Below are 14058 nucleotides of genomic sequence, written 5' to 3'. Positions count from 1 at the left end.
GTACCCCAAAGCTTAGAATGTTCTGCTTGGTTCTCCTGTGTATTGTTCAGTTACAAAGTTGCAGAGAGAAAAAAAAAATCCCTTTCTCCACTTCCTTTTCTCTTCAGACTTTCATGATCAGTCCTAGAGCGGGAGCGTAGAGGCAACGTCTACTGGGACAGAAGGGCTGCCTCATAGCTAACCAGCTGTCATTGGTCCTTAGAGGCTGAAAGAGATCCTGAAGTTTCTAAGGAAAGTTAAAGAAAGCCCTGGGATACACCTGAAAGAGATCCTGAAGTTTCTAAGGAAAGTTAAAGAAAGCCCTGGGATATACCTGGAGCAGACCACTGGGGATAGAAGACATGCTCCGCACTGCTCTGGACATTTGGAGTGGTGAAGTATCCCTTCAGATGCTTGCTTTCCCTTACCCCCACCCCTTTTTTTCTTCTCCCTCCCCTCCTTCCTTTTTCTTGTTCTTTCTCTCTCTCTTCCTTTCTTTCTTAAAGAAATCTTTACTTTATAGTTGGCTAAACTGGAGACACAAGACAAAATAGTTCAATTTGCAATTTGCTATCTTGTTGGGAGGACACTAGCTCAAAACCACAGAGCCCTGAGTTTGACCCTAGCACTCTGTGGCTACTGATGACTCATCCTGATAATTATCAGATTGAATCTTCTCTACTGGTTTGGTAATAACAATGAGTGGAAAAAGAACTTCAATCAGATGTTCATGCCTAATAATTGGTCTCCTGATTGCCTTTGTAGACTCATGGTTCTCTTCTTTTTCCTGGTATGTATAAGACAATATGCTCTTGATGCAACCCTCGGATGTTGCTTGGTCAAAAAACATAGATAATGCTGTTTTCGGGTCCTTGGAGAATGCTGCCGGAGTAGAGGTGGGAGCCACTAGACACAAGCACCAGTCAGAGGTGGCTGGAATGGGAGATGCCCTCTGATGAAATCTTGATTTTATGGGGCCTTTCTTTATAACAGGGTTGCTAAATAGGAAAGTTAAGCTGCAACTTAACTGCCAAGATTCTGCCTTGGATTTTGGAGCTCTGGGTCCACGGATGTTCCTTTCTATCCCATTCATTTGTAACTTTCATTTCTTTTTTCTCAAAGTAAAGAAAACGGACCTCCGTGACTCAATGGCATGCCAAGGCCATCTGAACCTTCCCAGTGTTCCAAAGGAAGTTACTGATTTGAATTCAGATGCTTAAACAATTAGTCTCTAAGACGGCAGTTTGCAGCTTCCTTAAAGTACTTGTGTGGGTTTGGAGAGGAAATTAGCTTGTTGATTAATTTTTTAAATTTTTCAATTCCTGGTTATTCGTCTGCTTGTGTGTGTGTGGTCTTTTGAGCTTGGTACTCTGCTGAATGAATCTCTATGTCAAAGTAAAATGGGAAGAAGACCAAATTTCTGTTCAGTGGAACTATGCATTTTCTGACATGGAATCACTTGCATATCCTTAGTAAAAATCATATATGGATGGCCCACAATAACACTCAATGATGTATATAAGTTATATGCACATAATATATAAAATATACACTTTTATTCTTATATATTTAAAAATATATTTATTTATATACTTATATATAAATATATATATGATAAATATAAAGGTATATACATGCACCCAAAAATTATATTATTCACAGCAACACTAGTCACAATAGTAAAAAATTAGAGACTACTCACATGTCCATCAACTGTAGAGTGAAAAAATAAACTGTGGTTTGCTTATATGATGGCACGTTGCATAGCCATGGGAAAGAATGAGCTCCTGCTACACACAACATAGATGAATTTCACAAACAAAATGCTGACCAAAAGAAGTCAGACACAAAAGGACACATACCTATGAATCCATTTATCTGAAGTCTGTAAACAGTCAAAATTAGTCTGTGGAGATGTATTCTGATAGAAATCTGAAAAGTGGGTTTCTTTGGGGTGGGGGATAGAGTTCCTAAAGTGAGCTCCTAGAGTTTGGTGGTGGTTACACAAGCATGGAGCTGTATCATAATGATTTGTAAACTTTTCTGTATGTATGGTCTATTTTAATGAAGGTTTATCTTGAAACATGCATAGTCATTATTATCAGTTTGAGTGTAGTGTTATTTCACTTTTCACCAGAATGAAAGAGATCAGTATTGTGCGAATGCTCTTAAGCTGCAAATGACAGGAGACCCAACTCAAAGGTGGTTTAAACCAGGGGGTGGCAAACTTTTCCTACAGAGGAAAAATAGTAAATACCGTAGGTTTTGGGGGTCGTGGGACTTCTTGTGAGTACTCAGCCTTGTGTTGTAGCAGGAAAGCAGCCACAGAAAATATGTAAACAGAGGGGCAGGGCTGTGTTCTAATAAAACTCAAGAGAACTTGGGGATAGTCTTAGAATTCTGCCATCCACCAACCCTAACCTGTAACATCAAATCAGGTCATAGCACAGTAGAAAATGGCACATTCAGAAGAAATGGGCTTATTTGGCATTCTCCTTGCTTGGAGGATTTATGCTTAAAATCCAACTCCATAAAGACAATGATAACATGGAAGTCTTGGAAAACGTTTAGCTATTTGCTATAGCAAGATGGTCAAAGTACCAGATAAAATACTGAAATATTTACATAAAAACAATCAAAGTGGTGAGGGTTTTTATTCATTTTAAATGTTATTTATTTATTTCTAGACTAAATAATACACTAACAACATTCACATCTCCGAAAATAAAGGAATGGAAAGAGAAAATCTCTTTCCAAGTTGTTTCTTTTCTGGAGACAACTGATGACTGTAGTTTCTGGTTTACCTTTTACTTTGCAATAGGTCATGGAAATCATCACATCAGTATATAAAGAGTTGCCTCATCCTTTTTGACAGCTGCATAATGTTCCATTATAGAGCTGTAGCCCCAATTCACAGATTTCCTATTGGTAAGCATTTAGATTATTCCTAATCTTTTGCTATTACAGAAAATTATGTATTAAATAACTTAGTACCCACATTATTTCACACATGCTCAAGCACACAAACAGGATATATCTCTGAAAGTGGAATTGCTGCATTAAAATATAGGTCCATTTATGATTTTGATATATTTCTCTCAAATTGCCCATGATGGTATTGCACTGATTTAAACTTTCAGCAGGCAAATTGGACTGCCCATTTACCATGCTTGTTTCAACAATGAATTTAATTTCGTCTTACCCAATCTGACAGGTGAAAATGATATCTTATTATGAGATATCATTATATGATATCATATTATGAGATAACAGAACTTCATTCTGTTTATTTCTTTTTCTACAAACTATCTCTTTTTTATTGAAATACTGATCTTTTTCTTATTAATTTATAGGAATCCTTTATCTGTTATATGAATTACAATTTTTTCTAAAGTTTGTTTTTTGTCTTTCAACTTTGCCAATGTTTTGTTGTTGTTCTGCCATACAGAAGTATTTGATTTTATGTATATATCCAATTTTTTATGGACTCTGGCTTTTATTCTATACTTCAAAGGACCTACCCTAGTCTGAGATTTTATTAATTAATTAATTAATTTATTTATTTATTTTTAAAGATTTTATTTATTTATTTGACAGAGATCACAAGTAGGGGGAGAGGCAGGCAGAGAGAGAGGAGGAAGCAGACTCCCCACTGAGCTGAGAGCCCGATGCAGGGCTCAATCCCAGGACCGTGGGATCACGACCTGAGCCAAAGGCAGAGGCTTTAACCCACTGAGCCACCCAGGCACCCCCTGAGATTATATTTAAAAATTACCTGACAATTTTTTCTGGCATGCTCAGAATTTTCTTTCCCTTTCTTATTTCTAAAAATGTAATCCATCTGAATTTATGGCAAAAGGTGAAAGGTTTGAATCCAACTGTAATGTTTTCTCCCCAGAGAGCTGTTCAGTTGCTTGAACAGCATTTATTGAATGGGCATCTCTCTCCACTGATAAGAAATATCATTTTATCTTATACTAAGTTTCTTTTTGTATTTGAGTCAATTTCTGTTCCATTGTTCTATCTATTAATGTAGCATACCTTTTTTTAATGATTGTAGCTTTACATTTTAGTATCTAATGCAGTTAGGTTAACCGTTGTTTTTCTTTTTCTTTTTTTTTAAAGATTTTATTTATTTATATGACAGAGAGAGAACTCACACAAGCAGGGGGAGCAGCAGGCAGAGAGAGAGGGAGAAACAGGCTCCCCACTGAGCAGGGAACTGGACAGGGGACTCTATCCCAGGATTCTGGGATCATGACCTGAGCAGAAGGCAGATGCTTAACTCACTGAGCCACCCAGACTCCCCAGTCCTTGTTTTTCTTTTTTAGGATTTTCCTGCATATTTTGGCATGTTTATTTTTCCATATTAATGTTATAATCAGTACATATCATTTAAAAAAAACTTATTTTCAAGTGATATGTATTTTTTTACATTTAGAGATAATTTGGGGAGCATTGACCTCTTTATAAAGTCTCTTTTATCTAAAAACATAAATACCCTTCTATTTGTTCAAGTCTTCTTTTTGACCCTCAGTAGCTTTAAAAATCTTCTTCATGTAGTTCTTCATTTCTCAAGTTTATTCCCAGGAATTAAATCTTTTTTGTTGCTAATACAAATGAGGCCCTTTCTTCCATTTTATTTTCTAACTCATTGTTGTTTCAAGGACATTTAAAAACCAAGGGAGAAAAAAAAATTATTTTTAGCTAAATAAATGGAATTTTCTAAACTATAATAAGTAACCATAGCAGTTGTAATTTAATTCTGTTCAGAATAGTTGCAAAAGGAAAAAAAAATCCCAAATTCATACAAGTAGAAAGATATTAGGAATAAATTAAAATATCTTTTTAAAGTTGTTTTTTTGATTCACATTTTAATCTTAAAATAGAATCCATATAATTTTCTCGTTCTCACACATCACTCACTGTTCATCTTTTGCCTGGTAGGGTACACATGTTGTTTTTGCCCAGGGCTTCTCAGGGTGCTCGGCTAATTGCTTACCTCTCCCCAGGGGAAGGCTGGCAGCTCAGCTATTCTCTTCTTTCTCACCTAGATCTTATGGGACAAATGCTGCTAGGAACTAGAGCTTACAGCTCCTGTGGAGGGGATGGCTGATGCCTCCTGGGCTCCCTCCCCTCCCGGCACCCACCTGCCAGTTCCCTTCGACAATAGCCTGGGAAAGCAGTATGTATCCAGGAAATCCCAGCTCTACCGAGAAGAGAAGTGAGAACATTTCCGAGGTCAGCAGGAAAGAAGAAAGAGGGAATTTCTTACAGATCACTTCCAGATTTGCAACCTGGGAGGATACAGGATGGAGGACTAAGTTGTCTGGGAGGGGAGGCTGGAGCTGGGAAGACACAGGACTGTGTAGCCTTGGGGGAGAGTTTTCCTTTAGTGAGTGGCCACATTAGAGTCTTGGTTCTCATCCTTAGAACTGAGTTCGTTGACTGTCTGACTTTGGAATAACCATTAACTGGGCTAGGAGAAGAAAGAGTGGGTGACTTCCTGCCTCTCCTTTGATGCGGGGAAGGGACTGGAGGCCATAGTCTTCTCTTCCTGACAACCAAACAGCCTTTTTACAGGCAAAATCTTTACTGATCACATTGCTTAGGGCTAACTGGTGGCCTCTATTATTTATTGGAAGGCAGTCAAAAGGCCTTTTGCATAATAACACTAATAAGGAGCAGAAAGGCTACTGTATTTGGAGTACCATGCGCTGCCTCTGCCCTTTACATGGGTTCCCTTATTTTAATCCTCATGATGACCCTATAAGTCAAATATTACTGTATTTATTACTCTAATTCGCAGATGGGAAAAGTTAGGTTGAGGGAAATCACATAACATTGCAAGACACTTAATGGACTGAGCCACCCAGGTGCCCTAATGAGTACGCTTTTTATCATCACACTTAGGTCTTATGAAAATGAATGGTAAATCTAAATATTTTGAAATAAGGATGAGCAAAGAGAGTAAAGTATTTCTTTTCTTTTCTTTTTTAAATATTTTATTTATTTTTTTTGACAGAGAGAGCACAAGCAGGGGGAGCAGCAGGCAGAGGGAGAAGCAGACTCCCTGCTGAGAAGGGAGACTGATGTGGGGCTCCATCCCAGGACCCCAGGGTCATGAACTGAGCTGAAGGCAAACATTTAACCAGCTGAGCCACCCAGGTGCCCCAGGTTTTTCTATATATTAAATATTTCTTCCTGTAATTTTACTTGTTAATATATTCCTCCTAAAAATGTGAGCTTTACTTAATCCTGACTGCGCCCATGTCTTTGAGGGATGTTGTAAAGCCCATTCACAAGCATATAATATTTTTTGCAGATATATTCACGCAGACATTGAAGTATAAGTAACAGCTCAGCCAGCATGTTTATTATACAGTATTCCAAAGTCTATTCTACTTGTGACTATAATTCTGTACTCATGGTTTGTAACATTCTTCCAGAGATGTCAGATGTGTGTATATGCCTGTGTGTGTGAGAGTGTGTGTGTGTTTATGAATAATATGATTTCCTTGTGGGTGTGAATTTCATCCTCTCTGTGATTCCTGTGCCCTAACCATATTGCTAGGCAACACAAAGCAACACACATCCCACATTCTCCTAATTCCGTTTAATGTTTCATCAGTGGACCTTTGATTTTATATGCAAGCAGAATCATACCAGCGGGTTTAGGATTTTGGATTTTTAAATAATCAAGTGTCCACTCGGGTCAAACCAAATGACCATAACCATGAGAAACTGGCAGATAAGAGGAAGAGCTGGCATAAGGCAAATACACATATTTGTTTTGTAAGACTTTGGTGATAGTTCATTAGTAAAATTGGATGTGGTTCTTACAGGTGACAGCAAGGAGAGAGAGGCTTCCTTCCAAAGAACTCCTAGGACTGGAAGGGGAATTGTATATGGAATACTCTTTCTGATATTAGTGATGTTGGACACACATAAATTTGCCAGAGGAAAATCAGGTGCAAATCTTCTCTGTCAACACAGAGACCAATAGTTTCACGTCAGGCTCTAGTTTAGTAGAGTACAATGAATGTATTCATGATAATTCCTCATCATAAGTTAAAGTCATTTATAGTCCTCCTGCTCTCTGTTCCCAGGGAAAGGTCAGAGGGAGGCTTCAGTAGGCATGAAGCCTACTGGAATTTGGCCTACAGTGGACAAACACACAGATCTTCGTCGCTACAAAAAATATCCCTTGATGTTGCCCCATCCATTCAAGCCAAACCTCAGAGAGCCCCAGGAAGGAGAACTCATAGATGTTTACAGTGCTGGTCAGCATTGTTTAAAAGGTAGGATGGCACAGGTCAGAAAGTCCTATGATGGCGCTCTGAACTAATACTCAACCTGTAAAAGCAAACGTCATATTATAATTCCTTAGTTGCAGGCTTAGAAAAAAGAACAACCAAAATTTTTGCCAGTTGGAAGATGAAAATGACATGGAAAGGACGCCACTGGTAAGAACAACACATATGGAAAAGTATGGTTATATTCGTTACTGAAGGCTATGTAGCAGTTTCCCCCCAAACTTTGTAGTTTATTTTTTTAGTTTTTTAAAAAGATTTTATTTATTTTTCTGACAGAGAGAGAGCCAGAGGGCACAAGCTGGGGAGGGAGGGACAGCAGAAGGAGAGGGAGAAGGAGACTCCCCACTGAGCAGGGAGCCTGATGACTTGGTGCTCAATGACCCCGAGATCGTGACCTGAGCCAGGCAGATGGTTAACCAACTGAGCCACCCAGGCGCCCCCAAACTTAGTAGTTTAAAACAGTAAGAAACATTTATTATTTCACACAGTTTCAGGGCATCTGGAGCCAAAGAGTGCCTCAGCTTATTGGTTCTATCTCATGATCTCTTATGAATCCACAGTTAAGATGACAGCCAATGCTGCAGTCATTTGAAGGTTTGGGGCTGGAAAATCCACTTTCAAGATGGTTTATTCACATAACTGGCAAGTCAGTGCTGGCTGTTGGCCAAAGGATTTACTTGCTCACCATATGGCTTCCTACATGTCCTCACAACACAGTATCTAGCTTCTCCAGAGTGGACAATCCAAGAGAGAGCCAGACAGAAGCCACAGCGTCTTTTACAGCTCAGCGCTGGAAGTCATGGCCATACCTTTCTGCAGTGTCTGTTGGTTACACAGGTCATCCCCATTCCGTGCCACAGGTGGAAACACTGGGAAGTGGGAATTTGGGGGGCTATCTTGGAGGGTGGCCACCGCAATGATAGAGACATTTCTGTGCATACAGGATGGAGAAGAGATTCATGTGTTGGCTGAGTGATTGATTTTTTTAAAAAAGATTTTATTTATTGTCAGAGAGAGAGAGAGCATAAGCAAGCAGAGTGGCAGGCAAAGGCAGAGAGAGAAGCACGCTCCCCGCTGAGCAAGGAGCCCTATTTCGGGACTCAGTCCCAGGACCCTGGGATTGTAACCTGAGCTGAACGCAGTGGCTTAACTGACTGAGCCACCCAGTTGTCCCTGGCTGAGTGATTGATTGCACTGGACCAGTGGTCTCAATGCTAGCTGCGAACAGTTGCCTGTGTCAGAATAACCTGAAGGCACTTCAAATAATATTGGTTTCCATGGCCTCTTCCCCAAATAGTCTGATTAAATCAGGGATGATGCCCAGATTTGAGAATTACTGGATTAGGTGATGTCCCAGGTCAAGCCCAACCTTAACCTTGTTCCCCAAACGTTCCAGATGATAGGTGTTACCCAGGGAGTTTGTTTAAAATACAGATTTCCAGGCCCTACCTCAGCTTCGTGAATCAGAACCCCAAGTGAAGGCCCTAAAAATCTGTATTTCTGCTTAATTTTTAAGAAAGTTTGGACCAAGTCATTCAACATGACTGGAAATTCTAAAAGGTATCAAAGAATGTTGTTAGAAAGTGTCTTTCTCAACTTTGTCCTCCCCAAATCCCAGTTCACCTTCCTAGAGAGGGTGATCAGTATTAACTTTGTATGTATGTATTCTTCCAACAATAAATGCACACATATAAATGTGCAGATATATATACATTTTTATTTTAAAGATTATAATTTATTTATCTGTTTATTTGACAGAGAGAGAGAGAAAGAGAGTGCTCGAGCACAAGCAGGGGAAAACAGCGGGCAGAGGGAGAAGCAGGCTCCCCGCTGAGCAGAGAGCCCGATGGATGCCAGACTCCATCCTAGGACCCTGGGATCATGACCTGAGCTGAAGGCAGACGCTCCACCGACTGAGCCACCCAGGCACCCCTAAATGTGTATATTTTTGAAATTTCTTCTTCTCTTTTTAAAAACAAATTAAAAATCAAAAGCATATATGGTCAAAAGCCAGTTTGTTCCTGATCCTAATCACTAGCTCTCCTCTTCAGACTCGAACCCTTTTTCCAGTTTCTTGTGGTTCCAGAGCCAGGACTATGTCATTTTAATAGGCGACTAAGGCATTCTTACAGCCTGGTGTGTTTAGGACACTGTAAGTCATTTTTAACATTTTTATAATATATAATAATATAAACTATTATAATAAGTTGACATAGCTAGAAAACTTCACTTGGCTCCTTCTTGGTTGTATAACACTCATTTAGTTGAACTCTACCTTGGATATTACATTTAGATTCTTTCATTTAGCCATTACTTACAAGGGCCTGTGATGTGCCTGGCCTGGCCTGGTCAGTGGTGAACAGAGAACCCAGCACACAGAAGCCCACAATAGAGGAAACAGCTAGTCTCAGTGCAAGTGCTATGAGAAAGGGGGGGAAAGGCACCCCAGCAGCACATTGGCACTGGAGGTGGGTGAGGCTCCTGGAAGGAAGGGGTTTCCACAATGGGGCAAAAGGGATGATGAGGCAAGTGCTAACTGGGCAAATGGAGAAGCAAAGTATTCCTGGCAAAGAGAAAGCAAAAACGCAAAGGTCCACGTTTTGATCTGGCACATGGCTCTCAGGCAACCTCAAAGTAAAGCATCTTGGTGTTGTGTGCAGGAGAGGCTGGAAATGAAACAAGGGAGGTAAACTGGGGTCAAAATAAGAGGGGAGGACATATAATGGCCCTGAAGTTCAGGAATTAAATTTGGGAATGATATAATCAGTGTAAAAAGTCGATGTTGGGGGCACCTGGCTGGCTCAGTCGTTGAGCATTATGACTCTTGATCTCAGGGTCGTGAGTTCAAGCCCCACACTGGGCAAAGAGTTTATTTAAAAAAAAAAAAAGATATTAAAACATTAATTTTGATGCAAAAAAAAATGGATTGGAAAAGATAAGAGTTGAGTTAGGGAGATAGTTTAGGAGGTTGTTGTCAGAGGACATAGGCGCAGCTTGAATTAGAGAGCCCTTGTAGGGTTGGAAAAAACGAGAAACCTTTTGAAGTTATTTGAGAGGTAGATTCATCAGGACTTGGTGATTGATTGACAGGGGATGGAAGTGGGTCACTCCCAAATCTGTAGCACAGGCAATTAGGTGTTCTGCACTTCAGTAGGGAACACAGATGGGAAAGCTCTTTGGGAGAAGGCATTTGGGAGAGTGAAGGATGAGTTTGACATTTTGAGTTTGAGGAAGAGAGAGCGAGGAACTAAATGAAAATCTAGCATCAGACTGAGAAATAAGAGACGGTTGGTGGGGGTCCGTGGCAGGACAGCCATCTCCTAATTTGTCTTGAAGCCTTGCCCCTCCACCTCTACCATTGCTTTGTCCTGCCCCCGACCCTCTCCCATCCCTTCTAGAGCAGGCTGGTTCCACCTTTTTCCACGCCTCGGGGTGGAAGGGGCTAACGGATGGTTCTGCGTCAAAGCTGCTGCGTGCACAGAATTCGGTAGCCGGCCAACAGTATGCTAGGTTCGGTAAAAAAGATAATACCCTTCCGTTGATTATACATGGTTACCTGACGTTTCCATGTTTCCCAGCATAGTGCCCAAAGTGGACTCAACATCTGTTTTCAGTTCTTAGTTCATTCTGGGTACCGAGGCTCTGTATTGCACGGGCAACCGGTGGCAGTGTGGATATACTTGAGACAAGGTAAGCCTGCAGCCATAGTTTTCTTTGCCTTCTGGAGCTCTTAATTCTTTTTGCTGGAATTAATAGAGCTTCGGCTAATTAGATGTTTGAAAACGCTCACCTTTGTTTGGTGCTCTGAATAACCAGCCAGAGGCATTTTAGATTGTGAGGGTGACTGAGAAAATAAGATCTTTGCTATTGTGCAGAGAAATCTGAAGAATTTTCTCCATTCTTCAGTTCTTGCTAAATGGCTCCTTGTATGCTATCTGTATGGTATGGGTCTAGGACAGATTTCTCTCTGAACTTCACAGCATGGGTGGAAGAGAGTAATTTGGCCTTTCCTTTTTCCTGGCAGTCCGTGCCAGTCCATTTATATGGTATGTTCACAGGAGAGTTGACAAGTGTTGAGAGGTTTTATTTGATATGCATTTTTTTTTTAAGTAGGAAAAAAATCCATAAAAATAGGTACTTTTAAGCTAGTTTTCCTAGTTAGTCTTAAGGTCATAACCCATTCTGTTTCACTAAAAAGTTCCACCTCAAACCGACTAACTACCTATGCTAAGTTCTCTGGGCTATGTTTAATATATATGATGAAACCATGTACTACAGGGACAGTTTTTAATGATACAAATGCAAAAACCACATTATTTTTCTGTGTAACTTGTAAAAGCCATTCCTTCTAAAATGGGGCTGCTTATGCTAATTTGTTATAGTTAGTGAGTTGCAGGCAGCTCTGTGAATTTACTTTTCTTGGCAGTTCTAGAATATCCTGCCATAACACATACTGAAAAACTGTTTGATGGATTATGAAAATCTGGATGTACTAAAGGTACATCTTGTGCAAACCATAAGATAAATACATGATTACATCTTTAAAAATCTGTTATCTCATCAGGTTAAGGAAATTGTCATTATAACAACCCAAAGAAAATTAAACTCTTTTGAATAGAAGACCTATTTGTACGTTCTGTAAATATTTTTAATATCTGGTGCTGGCTCAATTTTGCTGGTCTTTCTGAAAATACTGCCTGCTGGAGATAAACTGTATTCCATCTAGAACCCATCTTACAGATGGGTAGGACTTCATTGCTCTAGTTGATATTCTTAGTAAAGTGTACATTGTTGGGATTACTGGTGCAAAATATATTTTGAAATGTTATCATTACATTGAATGAGGTGAGCCCTTTTCTATTACTCAAGGATGTTGAATTACTGGGCCTGTCTATATTATATTTGCACTGATATATGATTTGTTCATTAATAATAAATGAACAAAATATATAATTTTGTTTGATATGTGTGTTAGCTACACATAACCAGCGCCTTTGAAATAGTCTCTAACCTCTAGCACCTTGCATTTCTAACAGATGAAAAGGCATTGGGGGAAAAAAAAGCAATTCATTTGTTCATTTATTTAAAAAATTATACACACTCACACACACACACATACTGAGAAGCTATTATGTAAAAGGCACTCTGTTACACTTTCTTGGGGCCTAGGGAATACACTTTGATGAACAGGAGAGATTTGGTTTATATCTTTGTCTTCTATCAGGGAGACAAACAGGAAATGACAAATTTTAAAATTAATTATTTTGTAATTATGGGAAGTGTTTCAAAAGATACCAATAGGGTGGGATGAGGGCAGAGAACTGGAACTGGATGGAGAAGCAAGCTTGTTTTAAGGGAGTTTTTAAAGTTTAAGTTGCATTTGGAATGAACTGGAATAAAATCTTAACCGTGTCAATTAAAAAAAAAAGAGAGAGCGAAGAGTTCTTGTATTTAAAGGTAAAGAAGCCAACAGATCTGTAAGAGAAATATGGTGTAGTGTGGTAAGAATCTTATACAGACAGGAAAACATCCTTGCATGTGCTAAAAACATCTTACCACTTGAAGGAATGATTTTTAACCTTAGGCTAAAAGTAAGATACTATATTCCACTTTAGAAGAAGAAAAATGGCTAAGAAATGCAGATGGCCAATTAACTTTTTCAGTTAAACTTCATGCACGTGATAAAATATGTAAAACTTAACATAAAAAACTTCAACATGTTTATATGCTTATAAATGCTTCAAATTGATTAAAATTCTTCAGTTACAAGGTTAGGCTCCTGGATTGTCGAATGTTCTCATATATTTCAAAACAAAATGGAATTTTATCGGAAGCTGAAGCATAAGGACAGAGTTATACAAAGAAAGACTAAATTGACTAAGAAAAGTCAGGTATGAGATGAAAATAATTTTTGTCACTTACTCTTCCCAGAATGAATTTCAACCCAAAGTAATTTATTTTAAGTTTCTAGCATAACATGTAGTTTGAGAAAATGTGTCATTAGAGAGACATTATGTCATTATATTACAGACATATTATATGTCATTAGAGAGTCATATAATCATAAGTAAGTGTGATCATCTACTAGGCTTAGGTTGGGTAAAAATATTAGTTTACTGTTAATTTTTGAATAGGTAATACATATATTACTGGAAAAAAAAAAAGAAATCCAAAAATTAAAGTGTCTTTCTCTCAATTCTGTTTTCTACCCACCCTGTTCTCAACCCACCTGGACCACATGCGGAAACAACCGCACAGTGTGAATCTCGAGCAGGCTCTGAGCTGAGCAAGGAGACTGAGCCATGTGGGGCTCAGTTTCACAACCCTGATATCATGACCTGAGCTGAAACAAGAATCGGATGCTTAATCAACAGTGCCACCCAGGTGCCCCCTCTTTTAAGATTTATTTATTTATACTTCGTTTTATTTTTTTCAACAGCTGTCTAGTATAGTGTGGATGTACCATCATTTATTTAACCAGTCTCCTGCGGATAAGCATTTGGATTGTTTTCTCTTTCTTTCTTTCTTTCTTTCTTTCTTTCTTTCTTTCTTTCTTTCTTTTTTTAAGATTTTATCTATTTATTTGAGAGAGAGAGAGAGTACAAGCAGGAGAGGGACAAAGGGTGAGGGAGAAACAGACTCCCCATTGAGCAGGGAGCTAGGGAGCTCGATCCCAGGACCCTGGGATCATGACCTGAGCTGAGGCAGATGCTTAACCAACTGAGCCACTCAGGTGCCCCTGGGTTGTTTTCAATAAACAACT

The 14058-nt window shown here is 39.1% G+C and overlaps 2 long non-coding RNA genes across 2 annotated transcripts; both read left to right on the top strand.

Annotated features, from left to right (window-relative positions):
• Positions 1–310: 310 nt before the first annotated feature.
• Positions 311–6039, top strand: LOC116873573. The gene is made up of 5 exons (XR_004383849.1): positions 311–372; positions 565–769; positions 2801–2907; positions 5034–5220; positions 6009–6039. It is a non-coding gene; the product is annotated as an uncharacterized LOC116873573 (long non-coding RNA).
• A 63-nt stretch (positions 6040–6102) lies between these two features.
• LOC116873574 lies at positions 6103–8149 on the top strand. The gene is made up of 3 exons (XR_004383850.1): positions 6103–6147; positions 7089–7445; positions 8013–8149. It is a non-coding gene; the product is annotated as an uncharacterized LOC116873574 (long non-coding RNA).
• Positions 8150–14058: the final 5909 nt, after the last annotated feature.

The sequence above is a fragment of the Lontra canadensis genome, unplaced genomic scaffold (genome assembly GCF_010015895.1).
Source record: "Lontra canadensis isolate GAN:19392208 unplaced genomic scaffold, GSC_riverotter_1.0 scaffold34, whole genome shotgun sequence".
NCBI classification, from domain to species: Eukaryota; Metazoa; Chordata; class Mammalia; order Carnivora; family Mustelidae; genus Lontra; species Lontra canadensis.
This window is presented reverse-complemented; position numbering and strand designations above follow the sequence as displayed.